Source organism: Balaenoptera physalus (genome assembly GCF_965194825.1).
Source record: "Balaenoptera physalus genome assembly, chromosome: 5".
Taxonomy (NCBI): Eukaryota; Metazoa; Chordata; class Mammalia; order Artiodactyla; family Balaenopteridae; genus Balaenoptera; species Balaenoptera physalus.
In genome coordinates this window covers 109,233,790-109,247,356 of record NC_138884.1, presented here as the reverse complement: position 1 = coordinate 109,247,356, position 13,567 = coordinate 109,233,790, and the positions used below count along the sequence as shown (strand labels likewise).

Sequence of the window (13,567 nt, the reverse complement as noted above, 5' to 3'; positions counted from 1 at the left end):
TACCTTCAGGTTTACGGCACGGTCCCAAGATGGTTGCAGGAAAAACCAGTGGATGGACGGCCAGTCACCACATTCACATTCCAGGAAAGCAGCAAGCATCAGCAGGTAAGGACAAAAGATCACTCCCCCCTACCCACCCCTTTAAGAATCCTTCCTCAGAGTCCTGTATGACACAATCTCTTGCATCTCATTGGTCAGAACTTTGTCTCATGACCACTGTCAGCTGTAAAGGAGCTGGAAATGTTTTGATTCCAGATGGTCATATGTGCTTTGCTAAAAATGGAGTTTTGTTCTTTAGAGAAGAAGGGAATGATGTTGTAGAGCAAAGAACAACCTCTGTCGCAGCTGGAGAATAGCAGAAAAATTCCTGGCGTATCCTCAGTCTGCTGTACCATATGCTGCTCACCACCCTGTGATAGCTTTCTAAGTGTGGAGAGAGAGGTAGACCCCAGCCTCCTGGCCACAGGTTTTGGAGACTTCCCATATCCTTTTGCTACTGGATCTTCTGTGGCATGGACCAGTGCTTGAGGGGAGTGGGTCAGAGCCTGGGGTGTGGACCTTTGTGTTAATCTGAGACTTTTTCTGTGTTGAAGAGTTTGCAGCACATTCACAGTCTAGAGGGCACTGCAGAGACCCAGAGCAGTTCATGCCTCTTTAGTTTAGAACTAAAATACAGAGACAAAAGTAGGGACAGGATGGTGCTAGGGAGTTAGACCAAAGCAGAGGAATGAGAGGTACCAAGTGTCTGATCCACTGTCCCAGTTTCCCAATAGATCTCAACAGGTTGAAGCAGCAGTCTGAGGATAATAAGACAGAAATGAACAAGAATCAAATAACCTATGCTTGAGTCCCAAAGAAAACCAACAAGATAGACTGATGTGACTTAATACCAGCAGAATCATTGAGGTGTTTCATTGGCAGCAACTTGAGCCATGATGGAATTGGGAGATATTTTGTTCTTCACCGTGGTCAGTAGGAGCACAGAATTGGTGAGGGAGGTGAGGGTCATGCTCTGTTATGTACAGATTAGACCGCACCTGTAACCTTGATTTCGGTTCTGGGCTCTGTACTTCAAGGGAAAAAGATAGACCAGTTTTAAAAGATGAGCAACCAGGGTATGATTGAAGAGCTCCTCTGCCTGTCTGTTTAACATTTTTATCAATCACTTGGGTCATACCTGCTTGTCAAATTTGTGGATTACTCTAGTCTGACAGAGTCAGCAGATACTGTGACTGACAGAATCAGTCAAGAAGAACAATGGACAAAAGTCACCCTATGAAACTGAAAATAGATTAAGGTAAGGTACTGAATTTTGGTCAAGCAATCAACTAAGCAAGAAGGGGATGAAGGAAAGAGGGTCCGCTGAGGTACTATTGTGTCTTAGTGTGTCCAGGGGCCACTGAGTGGTGCCTGCCAAGGGACCTCTGGCCAGTATTGACGTTTGTGACTTTTCCCCAGCTTTGGGGATTCACATACTCCAAGTATTCCAGAGCCTACTGGACTTGGGGATGTGGACCCATGCTAACAATGCTTACAGAAGACTGAGGAATAATAATAACTAATGCAAAATACATTGATTTTCAACATGAAATATTTTTGTTAGGTACTCTATATCTGATATATATATATATATATAATTTTTCCCCCTTTGCAGGAAAACAATTAAGGAGACAAATAATACTCCTAAGGTTTTTTGAGGGAGATGGAATTGAAAAGAGGGATGTGAGTAGTGTGATTTGAATGCTTGATGACATCGTGTTAAAAGAGCCTGATGAATGCTTCTTTCTAATGTGGATGTTCCCACACTGGAAACATAGAGAGCCTCTAGATATGTCAGGTTGCAGGCAACTTTTATAGGCCTTGGAAATCATTTTGTCCTTTAAGGTAACTTGGCAGAGTTCTGTTTTGTCCTTTTATTGTTGATATATACTATAAGTCTTAGGAAACAACAATATTTCTTTCTTTCTCTAGACCTTGAGGTGCATCAGCTTGCCCTTTCTTTTGCTCTGAGGTCCCAGGGTGACCTGGGAAGAAGGACTGACCTTGAAGGGTTAAGCTCATTAATGCTTCATTGCTGTCTACCCCTGGGCATTTCTCTGGAGAAAAAAAAAAATTCCCTGCCCTCCAAATCTGCTATCTTTTAGGTGCAGACTCCCAGACACACTCAATCATTGCCCTGCGCTATTCCAGCCTCCTGGGCACAAATGCAAACAATCCCAAGGCATTGATTTTGACTCTTCCCCATGCTCTTAGTTCCCAGTGTGTGGCCATATGCATTCATTTACCTGTCCAAAGGGATTCCTCCTTCCATCTTCTGTTTATTGATGTTCTTGTCACATCTCCCTTAGGATGTCCCAGTGAGAAGCAGAGGGCACACTCACATTAGGGTAATCTGGGAGGAGTTTAATAAAGGACTATTTACAAAGCTGGGGCAGGGTTTAGGGAAACCACAAAGAATAGCCCAGTACCACGGGGCTATGATATCTATTGGCCATCATAGGTCCGAAGTAGTGGAGAGAGGAAAAAGAGAATCAGGAGACAGAGAGGCCTGTGTGAAATGGACCTTTCAACAAGATCCCTGGCCTTGGCAAAACCAGCCCACGGCAACCCCACAGCAATGGTAAGAAATGCCACACTCTTAACTGCTCTCTCTCTTCCTTCTCATGTTGGTGTGCAACACTGGCCAAACTCTGTTGCAAGTGAGTGGGCAAAGGAGCTCAATGGTGTACTCTGAGGAATTCAGCCTCCCAGGGTATAGCAGAGTGAATAAAAGTGGAGAGTGGATTTAGAGGGGCAAATGAAATAATCCAACAAACCACTGAAAGCCAGACTTTGTTATGAACATTTTTATTTTCTTGGTATCCCATCCTGCACGTAGTAGTTTTGCTATAGTTTGACTATGACTTTCTCTAGGGTGAGAGTCTGATCTTTTTTTTTTAAATTTTTATTTATTTATTTATTTATTTATTTATGGCTGTTTTGGGTCTTTGTTTCTGTGCGAGGGCTTTCTCTAGCTGCGGCAAGCGGGCGCCACTCTTCATCGCGGCGCGCGGGCCTCACCATCGCGGCCTCTCTTGTTGCGGAGCACAGGCTCCAGACGCGCAGGCTCAGCAATTGTGGCTCACGGGCCTAGTCGCTCCGCGGCATGTGGGATCTTCCCAGACCAGGGCTCGAACCCGTGTCCCCTGCATTGGCAGGCAGACTCTCAACCACTGCTCCACCAGGGAAGCCCGAGAGTCTGATCTTTGACTCCTATATTCCAAGGCTCAACCAGTGCCCAAAAGATGCTCCATAAGTGTTTGTGGGATGACTGGTGAGTGAGTCAATGAATGAATGAATGAGCTCAGTGAGCTCAGTGGGGACTTGCGCTTATTTTTAGTTCACTGCTGCAGTCTCTGGAGGCAGCCCTTCCCTGGTCTCACTTGCAGGCCCCTAGGACCAGTTTCTGCAGTTGAATTTCTGTATCACCCTCCTGTACCTGGGGCTGCCCCTCTAGTATGGTTTTGGGATTTTTGTTTCATCGTCGGAGTGCTGAAAAGCAGCCCTTGCCTCAGGCATAGCCTCTGCTCTCTCTCTTTTCAGCAGGCAGGCTTTCTGTGACAGATGCTTAGCTCCTGTCTTCCTACCAGGAAGGTTCCTTGAGGAAACCTTTTCTGCTCACTCTAGGCAGATGAAATTGTTTCTCCCTGACATACTCCCATTTATATGAACTGTTAAACAAACATCGATGTCCTCGTCTGTCATGTTCTAGGCACTGTCTAGGTGGATATGACATAGTTGGACATAAGGACAAAGAGTTGCAATCCAGAGGGAGAGAAGACAAGCAATAGATCATTATTACACAGTGTGATAGGTGATGTTGCAGGAACACAGAGCAGTGTGGGAGTACAGATGAAAAACATCTCATCCAACCTGGAGATTCCAGGAAGTCTTTCTGGAGGGGTTGGCACCTGACCTTGTATGATGGCAATGAGCTAGGCAATGGAAAGTGAGAAATGTGTTCCAAGCCAAGTGAAGACTATGATCAAAATGACAGATGCCTGACACAGCATGATGTGTGCAGGAAATATGAACAAATCTGTACTATTAGTGATAAAGCTGAGGTATGATGGACTGAGATGCAGGTGGTTGGAAGGGCAGGTAGGAGTGAGGCTTTGGAAGACTTGGTGTTATGCTAAGCTTAGGTGTTATCAGGACTGTGGCTAGGGCGAGGTGAGTGAGGCATGTGCTTCAAATGTCACATTTAAAGAGGCTCCAAAAACTTAGCAATCAAGATAAAAATATCAAAATTTTAAGTAAGGACGAATCAGTATCACTGGTTTTTTAATTTTGCCTCAGGATCCAATAAGGCTCAGCATGACACTGTTACTGATCTTGTCTTTATTGCATTAAAGCGTATTTATCTCTTCAACAGATGTTGCCCAAACAATTGTGTATCCACATGCAAAAGAATGAAGTTGGACCCATGCGTCATATCCTACACAAAGATTAGCTGAAAGTATATCTTCATAGTCCTAAATGTAACAGCTAAAACTCTAAAACTCCCAGAAGGAAACACAGGGAATAAATCTTCATGATCATGAGTTAATTAATAATTTCTTAGATATGACAACAAAACCACAAGTGATAAAATAAAAGATTGATAAGTTGGACTTCATCACGTTTAAAAACTTTTGTGCTCCTAAGGATACCATCAAGAAATTGAAAAGACAGCTCAAAGACAGGGACAAAATATGTGCAAATCGTATATTTGTTAAGGGACTTGTATCCAGAATATATAAGGAATGCTTACAACTCAATAATAAAAGAACAAATACCCAAATAAAAAATGAGCAAAGGATTTGAGTAGACATTTCATAAAAGAAGATATATGAATGGCTATAATAAGCATGTGAAAAGTTGCTCAACATCCTTAGTCATTAGCAAAATGGAAATCAAAGCCACAATGAGATAATATTTCACATTCAGTAGAATGACTATAATAAAAAAGACAGAGCATGATAAATACTGATAGGGATATGGAAAAATTGGAACTCTCCTACCTGGCTCATGGTAATGTAAAATAGTGTGCAGCAGCTTTGGAAAACAACTTGGCAGTCCCTCAAAGAGTCAAACAGAGAGATGTCATATGACCTAGCAATTCCATTCCTAGGTATTTTCTCAAGATAAATGAAAACATCTGTCCATAAAAAACTTGTACATGCATGTTGATAGCAGCATTATTCATAGTAAGTAAAAGATAGAAACAGCCCAAATATCCATCCATTTTGTTGAATGGATCAACAAATGAGGCATATCCATACAATGGAATAATATTTGGCCATGAAAAAAGAACGACGTACTGATACACGTTGAAACATAGATGACCCCTGAAAGCATAAGCTAAGTGAAAGAAGCCAGTCACAAAAGACTACATATTATATGATCCCATTTCTATGAAATGTCCAGAATAGGGAAATATAGAGGGGTATAATGTAGTTTAGGTGATTGCTTAGGGCTCGAGGGAGTGGCAAGAGTGCAGAAGAGTGACTATTAATAGGTACAAAGTTACTTTTGGGGTGATAAAACTGTTATAAAATTAGTTGTAAATCAACTATACTCCAGTAAAAATTTTAAAAAACTGCTGTAAAATTAGAAGATGGTAATGGTTGCACAATTTTGTAAATATACCAAACCATTGAATTGTACACTTCAAACAGATGAACTTTTTGGGATGTAAATTAAATCACAATAAAGTTAATATATTTTTCATTTTGATTACTGAGTGTTTTGGCACCTCCTTAAATCTTGTCCCGGGGGGAAAGTGCCTCACTTGTCTCACCCTAGTGCAGGCCCTGGGAGTTAGACTTCATCTTGTTTTCTATAGGAAAACTTTGAAGTGTTTAAAGCAGGGGATGGTCAGGTTTGCCTACTGGACATGTGGCTTTGCTGCAGTGTGGAGGATGGTTAGCGACGACGGGCAATGCCAGAGGCAGGGACCCATCTGGGAGGTAGCTGTGAGAGTTTCTCTCCTGACGCATGAATGTAGCACAGGGTATGTGTATGGAGAGCTGTTTAGGAGGGGAAATGAATGAGCCTGGATTGGGAAAGAGAGGTCTGGGATGCCTCTCAGGCCCCTGGGTTGGGTGACTTGGTCAATCTCAGTACTACTGACCAGCTTTGAACTTGGTTCAGTCTGGGCTGCTTGTGAAGTACCCAGGAGATTATAACCACGAGATCATTGGTATATTGTATTATCTCCTTGTTGAAACCTTGACAGCAGTCTACTGCTCTTAGAGTAAACCTCAGCCTCCCTGCCGTGGCCCCGCAGGCCCTGAATGGGACCTCTGCCCACCTGTCCAGCTCTATCCCATTCACACTCCCTCTCACTCCCTCAGCTCAGCCCCTCAGGCCTCCGTTCTGCTCCTGGAATACGCCAAGGTGAGTCCTCCCTCTGGGACTCAGTACTCAATTCTTCAGTCTGGAATCTTCCCCCAGCTGTTTTTATGGCTGACTCTTTTATTTTTTAGTGTTTCCCTGGACTGTTGTAAGTTCATGAGGCTCCTCAAAGTGCCTTCTCTACTTACCTTTTATATTGTCACTCAGTGTATTAATTTCCTATGGCTGCTGTAACAAATCTCTACAAACTTGCTGAAAATAATACAAATTTATTATCTTACAGTAGGTTGGAAGTTCAACATGGGTCTCACTGGGCTACAATCAAGGTATTGGTGGGTCTGTGTTCCTTTTTCTAAGGAAGAATCCATTTCCTTGCCCTTTCCAGCTTATAGAACCCACTCATGACTCCTTTCTTCCATCTTCAAAGCCAGCAACATTGCATCTCTGGCCATTCTTGTGTAGTCACATTTTTCTCAGACTCTCCTCTTCTGCCTCCTTCCTCCACTTTTAAGGACCCTTGTAATTATACTGGGACGACCTAGATAACCCCAGGTGAATCTATCTTAAGGTCAACTGATTAGCAACCTTAATTCCATCTTCAACCTTATTTCTCATTTGCCATGTAACCTAACATATTCGCAGGTTTTGAGGTTAGGGTGTGGATATAAGCTCATGGGAACCTTTAGCGTGTCAACATAGGTAAAATCTCGAGAGTGGATGAGAGTGTGGAAAAGAATGGTTCTCAAGCACATCTGTTCGTTAGAAGTTGTTCATCTGTTCACATATTTAACAATAAGCATCTCCTTAGTACCAGACACTGTTCCTTTGGGTTATATCCATTCCTTTGGGAGATATTAGACAGACTAAAGATGTTACCCTCCCAGGCCTTACATCTTTTGTAGAGCTTTAAATAATATAGATGCCTGGACCCCATCAGCCACTCTTACAGCCTAACCACTTTGATGAAGATGACAAATCATTAAATGGCAAGTTAGAATTATTTGAATCTAATTTTTCCTACATTTTGACCATCAGTCCAGAGGAAGAGTTTTTTTGGAACAGTGTTTCTAAAACCATCTGTGGTGAAAGACAAATTGGTTTTTAATTTCCAATCCATTTGTGATACTTTTGGAAAATACAAAAAGTAAAAATAAATCACTAGCAAAATGAGAGGTTGCTTGGTTGTCATGGTGTTGTCAAATGCCTGTAAAAGTTCCTAAACACTCTCAATTTCTATACTAATATTGTCATAAGCAAATGACAAATATTTCTCAAAGCAGCCCCAGTCCTGTGTCTCTGACTTAGTCTCAGTTTTTCGTCTGTAAAATGGGAAATACATATGGGAGAGTCATTATGAGGATACAAGTGCATAATGTAAATTACTAAAGTCATTGTCTGGCTTCATAAGTGATAGTTATTAATGCCCATAGATATTATGCTTTAATATTTCTTAATAATCCTGTAATATTCAATTTTTGGTGACATAAAAATCAAATTAGGCATCTTTGCTTCTCCAGCAGAAAGCTGCATCTTGCTGGTTCATCATAAAAACAATGTAGAATTTGAGTATGTGCTTGGGATTTGTTTTTGCCTACAAACAACAATACAGGCAAAACATGCCTTTGAATACTGTTGATGAATAATAATCATTGAGAAACCCCATTTGATTTTTAAACACTAGCCAGATGTTACCCTTCCCCATTGCAAACCGTGCCCACCCTCGGGCCCATTAGACAAAATGCTGGCTGTCACCAGCTGACAAGGTCTGGGGATTGACTCTTTTTAAATAGCCATAAGGTCAAGGGGATTAAACGCTCTCCAGGGAGTCACAGGAAAAGTAGAATGTCAGCATCGCCTTTTTCCCTTGAAGATGGCTCACTGACATTTTCAAAAAGGAAGGGCCATGGCTACCTGTCAGCCCTGAATGGGAAACACAAGGTTAGATGCAAAGTGAGAAGGTCACCCACCACCTGGAGATGCAGCTGTAATTTCATTCGGAGAAGTGTGGGGAATTCTTTTGAGGGCTGGAAAACAAGACAAAGCCTGAAAATGACAGGCGACTTGGCAGAAGAGAGACAGCAAGAACTTTGGCAGGACAGGGTCCTGAGTTTGAATCTCAGCCCCAGTGTTTGCTGATTCTGTGACCTCAGGCTCATTACATAGCCTCGGACAATGGAACCTCCTCTACAGTATCGTCATGGGTGTTAGTGATATAGTATATGAGTGTCTGGAACATAGTGAGTGATCCGTGGAGCCTAACTATTGCTGATCTTGCCTTGGTCACCCAAACAACAAGGTCCACCAAAAATTCGTGTAGCCTCCTTTTTCTGTTTGTCACATCTTTTAAAACCTTTGTACATGGATGACTCTAGTTAATGCTTGTGCGTTACAGGTGCCAGCTGTTTCCTCAATCACACATGCTGACTGTTTTGTCCCTATCTCTATCTAGATACAAAACTTACGGCCTTAACAAGAAATTCAAGTATGCCAAGCATCGTGTGTGTGTGTGTGTGTGTGAAAGACACACACTTCTGTTAAAGACATTGTATTAGGCTTTTGGTCTCCAGAGTCACATTGGGCTAAGATAGATTTAGAAAGCTCAGGTCTCTTCTTTGAGAAGAAAAATGTGGAATAAGAATCTGGTAAGTTTCTTTCACTGAATGGGAATGGCCAATGAGTCTTGCAGAGAGAGGACATAGCCTAATTGGACTTAATCATTTATGGAGGCGCAGTGCTCTGAATTGCCCTTCACTGTCTTGATAAGAAAGCAGAAAGATTCAAAATACTTATGATGCAGTGAGTTAATCAAAGCATGTTGTTAGCTGGCTAATCAGCTTGGGGCAAAGGTGTCAGGTGAAATTAAATTTGCCTCTGCTCTGGGCTCTGTCTCATGTTAGAGCTCAGATAAGAACCATCTGAACTCTGAGAGATGTCAATTGAAATAAAAAAAATTAAAAGAACTTGTTTTTGTGGGCATGGAATCTAACCCTGAAACCCTAAGGACTGAGTTAATACCAGTATTTGTGAAACATGGTTTGGAGAGTTGAAGTTATTGACACATCTATTGAAGTCACTGCCATATTTCAAAAAAATCTGAAATGTCACTGATTGTAAGATCCACCATTCTTCTCCTTACCTCTAAGAAAGAAAAAGAAAAATATTGCCAAGTAATATTAACACATCACCAACTGTAAGATGAAACCTGACTGCAGAGAGATTAAAGTATGAAAAAATATGTGCATCTTAGAATGGGTAAAAACTACTATAGTTTATGGATCCACAACTGAATCCACATAAATTGTTGTTGATTACTTAAGCTGTGAAAAGAACTCACTAAACTTATTTTAATTTGGCTCTACTATGTATTTTGTAGATTTTACCTTAGTCCCTTAGGTCTACTTTTTTCATCCTGCTTCAAGCTGCAGGCAGATAGAAGCTGTGACTTCCCTAGTTGATATCTAAATACTAGAGAAAGTTTTATCCACTGAAGTCCCATCACCTCTGGGATTTCCTCCTCTCTTTTCTCTATCCAAGGTGAAGGCTCATCCCTTCTAGGAATTTTCTTCCTAGGTTTCCTTTGGGGGAACTCCAAATACTTTATCTATTTATATTAAGCAGAGCAAGTTCTTCCTTCCCAGGTCACATTCTTAGATTTATAGAGCAAAGACACTAGGAGTTTAACGAAACAAAGTTCCTTCAGCCAGAAAAATCTATCTTCTTTAGAAAGCAGCAAAGTAAGCATCTAGCTTTGGTTGGGCATGTTCCTTTGGGTCTCACCCCTTAGCTGAAATGTCTTGTCTACTATTTATTCTCAAACAAAAATTCAGGGTCTTTCACAAGGGAGATTCCTGTAATAGCAGCTAAGATAATCTTTCTCCAATGTCATTGTCTCTGTGTATAATGCTATATGTATATGCGTATAAGATTGTGATCAACAAAAGGCAGTCTATCATCCACTTGGGGCTGGTGAAGTAGGGCTACTTGCTACTTTCCTACGTGTAGTGGGGACAGTTCTGGGGAGTAACATCGTTGATTGTTTCAACCTCCTCTCCTAAACCAAATAAATGAGGCTTGTTTGAAAGACAGAAACCACACTATAGTGCGAGGTCCTTTGGTCAGGATGTAGATTTGAATATGGGTAATTTTTGGCTTGACATACTACTGTGATTAATACCACTAGCAGTAAATAGGACTTGAGCCCTTTGTGTGTGTGAAACCCTGGATTATGGAGGAAGAAGCTACTTTAACTCACGTTACACACCAGAAAATAAAACTCAAGGATATAAGTAACCTGCTCAAGGTCACAAAGCATTTTGGAGAAAAATAATGATGATGATGATGAAGGTGAAAATTTTGGTCTTTGAAGACTGTTCTCTCATCCTAGAGTTTGAGTGACTAGGAAGGCCTGGGATTCCTCGCAAGTGGTTGTGAAACAAATTTTGAACAAATCCTGGAATCACAAACTGCTCCCGGAAACCTGGTCCACAAACTGAAGCCAGGTCACAGTGGCTGCAGAATGAAATGGCAGTCCAGGCTTTCTTCTTTGTCGACAATTTCTTCTCTGGAAAGCTGGGGACTCTCTGAGTGAGGAAGACTGACGTTGGCTTTCTGAAGAACTCTTTCAACACTTTGTTTCACTTTCAACTGCACAACCTAGCATAGAACATGCATAAATCCTTCCTTTTCTTTCACAACTATATAGCACATCTCATAATTTAGCAACGGTAAAAATGAGTAAGTACAATTAACGATGTAGTGCGAGACAGTGAGCTTATAACTGGTTATAAGTCAATTGAATCTCGTTATTAGGGAATATAATGACCCTAATTAATATCCTAGTTTTCTGATCTCTCCATAAATCAGGAGGCCATCGCCAGCTCCTTTGCATTCCCAGTTTTAGTGTCGGAGCTGATTCAGGGCTAGCTGGAGCCTACTTTGTTCTTCTTTCTTTCTTTTTTTTTTAACATCTTTATTGGAGTACAATTGCTTTACAATGTTGTGTTAGTTTCTGCCTTATAACAAAGTGAATCAGCTAAATATATACATATATCCCTATATCCCCTCCCTCTTGCGCCTCCCTCCCACCCTCCCTATGTCACCCCTCTAAGTGGTCACAAAGCACCGAGCTGATCTCTCTGTGCTATGCAGCTGCTTCCCACTAGCTATCTATTTTATATTTGGTACTGTATATATGTCAATGCTACTCTCACTTCATCCCAGCTTACCCTTTTCCCTCCCCGTATCCTCAAGTCCATTCTCTACGTCTGCATCTTTATTCCTGTCCTGCCCCTAGGTTCATCAGAATCAATTATTTTTTTTAGATTCCATATATATGTGTTAGCATACGGTATTTGTTTTTCTCTTTCTGACTTACTTCACTCTGTATGACAGACTCGAAGTCCATCCACCTCACTGCAAATAACTCAATTTCATTTCTTTTTATGGCTGAGTAACATTCCATTGTATATATGTGCCACATCTTCTTTATCCATTCATCTGTCAATGGACACTTAGGTTGCTTCCATGTCCTGGCTATTGTAAATAGTGCTGCAATGAGCATTGTGGTACATGACTCTTTTTGAATTATGGTTTTCTCTGGGTATATGCCCAGTAGTAGGATTGCTGAGTCATATGGTAGTTCTATTTTTAGTTTTTTAAGGAACCTCCATACTTTTCTCTATAGTGGCTGTCTTCATGCTGAGGTTAGTCAAGGGATTCCCTTGTGTGGTAGATAAAGAGCAATGGGGTGTGAGTCAGGCCCCCTCCATCCTGGCTGAGTCCCATGTGGGCTTGGGGACAGCTTGGGAACAGCTTGGGAACTGACAGGACCTGAAGACCAGGTGGAATTTGGGAGTAAGAACAAGGAGGAATGGAAATTGACTCTGACCTGGGAAAGTGGGTTTCAACGGGATTTTTGGAGAGGCAACAAAGGAGGAGGAGCAGATTTGGAGACCAAAAATCATGGTTTGGGGTGTTCGGAACCTGAGATATATCCTTTCTTTGTGATATTTCTGTGCTATGGACAATCAGCACTGTACCCTGGGAGAGAGATTTGGTAGGGATCTTGGGGCAGATGAGGGAGAAAAGATGAATGGAAGGCAAGTGGAAAACTTCATGGAGACTTCTGCTTAAGGCTCCTTAGGGTCTCACACTGAAGCCAAATACATCATTGAAAAGGCTGAACAGTGTCACCTCCTATATACACCTTTGTCTGCCGGAAATAATGAAATACACATTCACGATAATAGCCAAAGTCTTGTCTCCAAAGACCTACATTTTGTATTATCTCCTTTTCTCCTGGCAGGAAAAACAGCTCATTTGCTTAATAAGGAAACCATTCTCTCATTTGCCTAAAGACATAAAGCTTCAGGTAAGATGTAGGTTTTTCCTTTACTTTTTCAATATGCCCAGCTGTTGGAATTTGAGTGCCCATTTGGAAAATATGTGATCTAAGATGCATGAGTGTCATAAAAGGGTAGCTTATAGTCCAAAATTAGTAAAATAAAGGTGGGGTGGTTGATTTAGAATTTGTCTGAGTTGAGTGTTAGGGGAGTTAATAAGAGCTTCAGACTGTTTAAAGGTGAAAGTGTTTTAAAAGAAAAGGGAAAGGTCAGCCTGCTCTGCTCCAGTGCTTCTGGTCTCACAATTGTCTCCGAGTGCCTTCCCTTCAGTAGGTAGGGACTTTATCATTATCATTAATGTTAATAACTTCTTATACGTGTAAAGCACTTTATGTGATTTCTGTGATTACATATCCCATGATAATCCTGGGAAGGAGACCTAGCAGGTAATTATTAATCTCCTTTTAAAGGGGGGAAACAGACCCAGAGAGGTTAACTTCTTTGCCCAAGGACATGCATAGAGTAAGTGGCAAAGCTCTGATTACAGTTGTCATACCCCGCCCTTTCCACATCCAGTGCTATTGTTTTCATTCAAGCCTCGTTATTTCTCATTTGGACCATTATAATAGCTAGTAAATTGATGTCCCCACTTTTAGTCATTTGCCTCTTTGATTTACGCTGCAGTAGAGTCACCTTCCCATAACAAGGCTCAAATCATGTTTGTTTTCTTTTTTTGTCTTTTTAAAATTAATTTTTATTGGAGTATAGTTGCCTTACAATGTTGTGTTAGTTTCTACTGTACAGCAAAGTGAATCAGCTCTATGTATACATATATCCCCTCTTTTTTG

General features: G+C 41.3%; 1 long non-coding RNA gene across 1 annotated transcript in view; it reads left to right on the top strand.

Annotated features, from left to right (window-relative positions):
- LOC309660923 overlaps nt 1–13,567 on the top strand; it is a 57,124-nt gene that overhangs the window by 17,771 nt on the left and 25,786 nt on the right. The window lies entirely within an intron of this gene.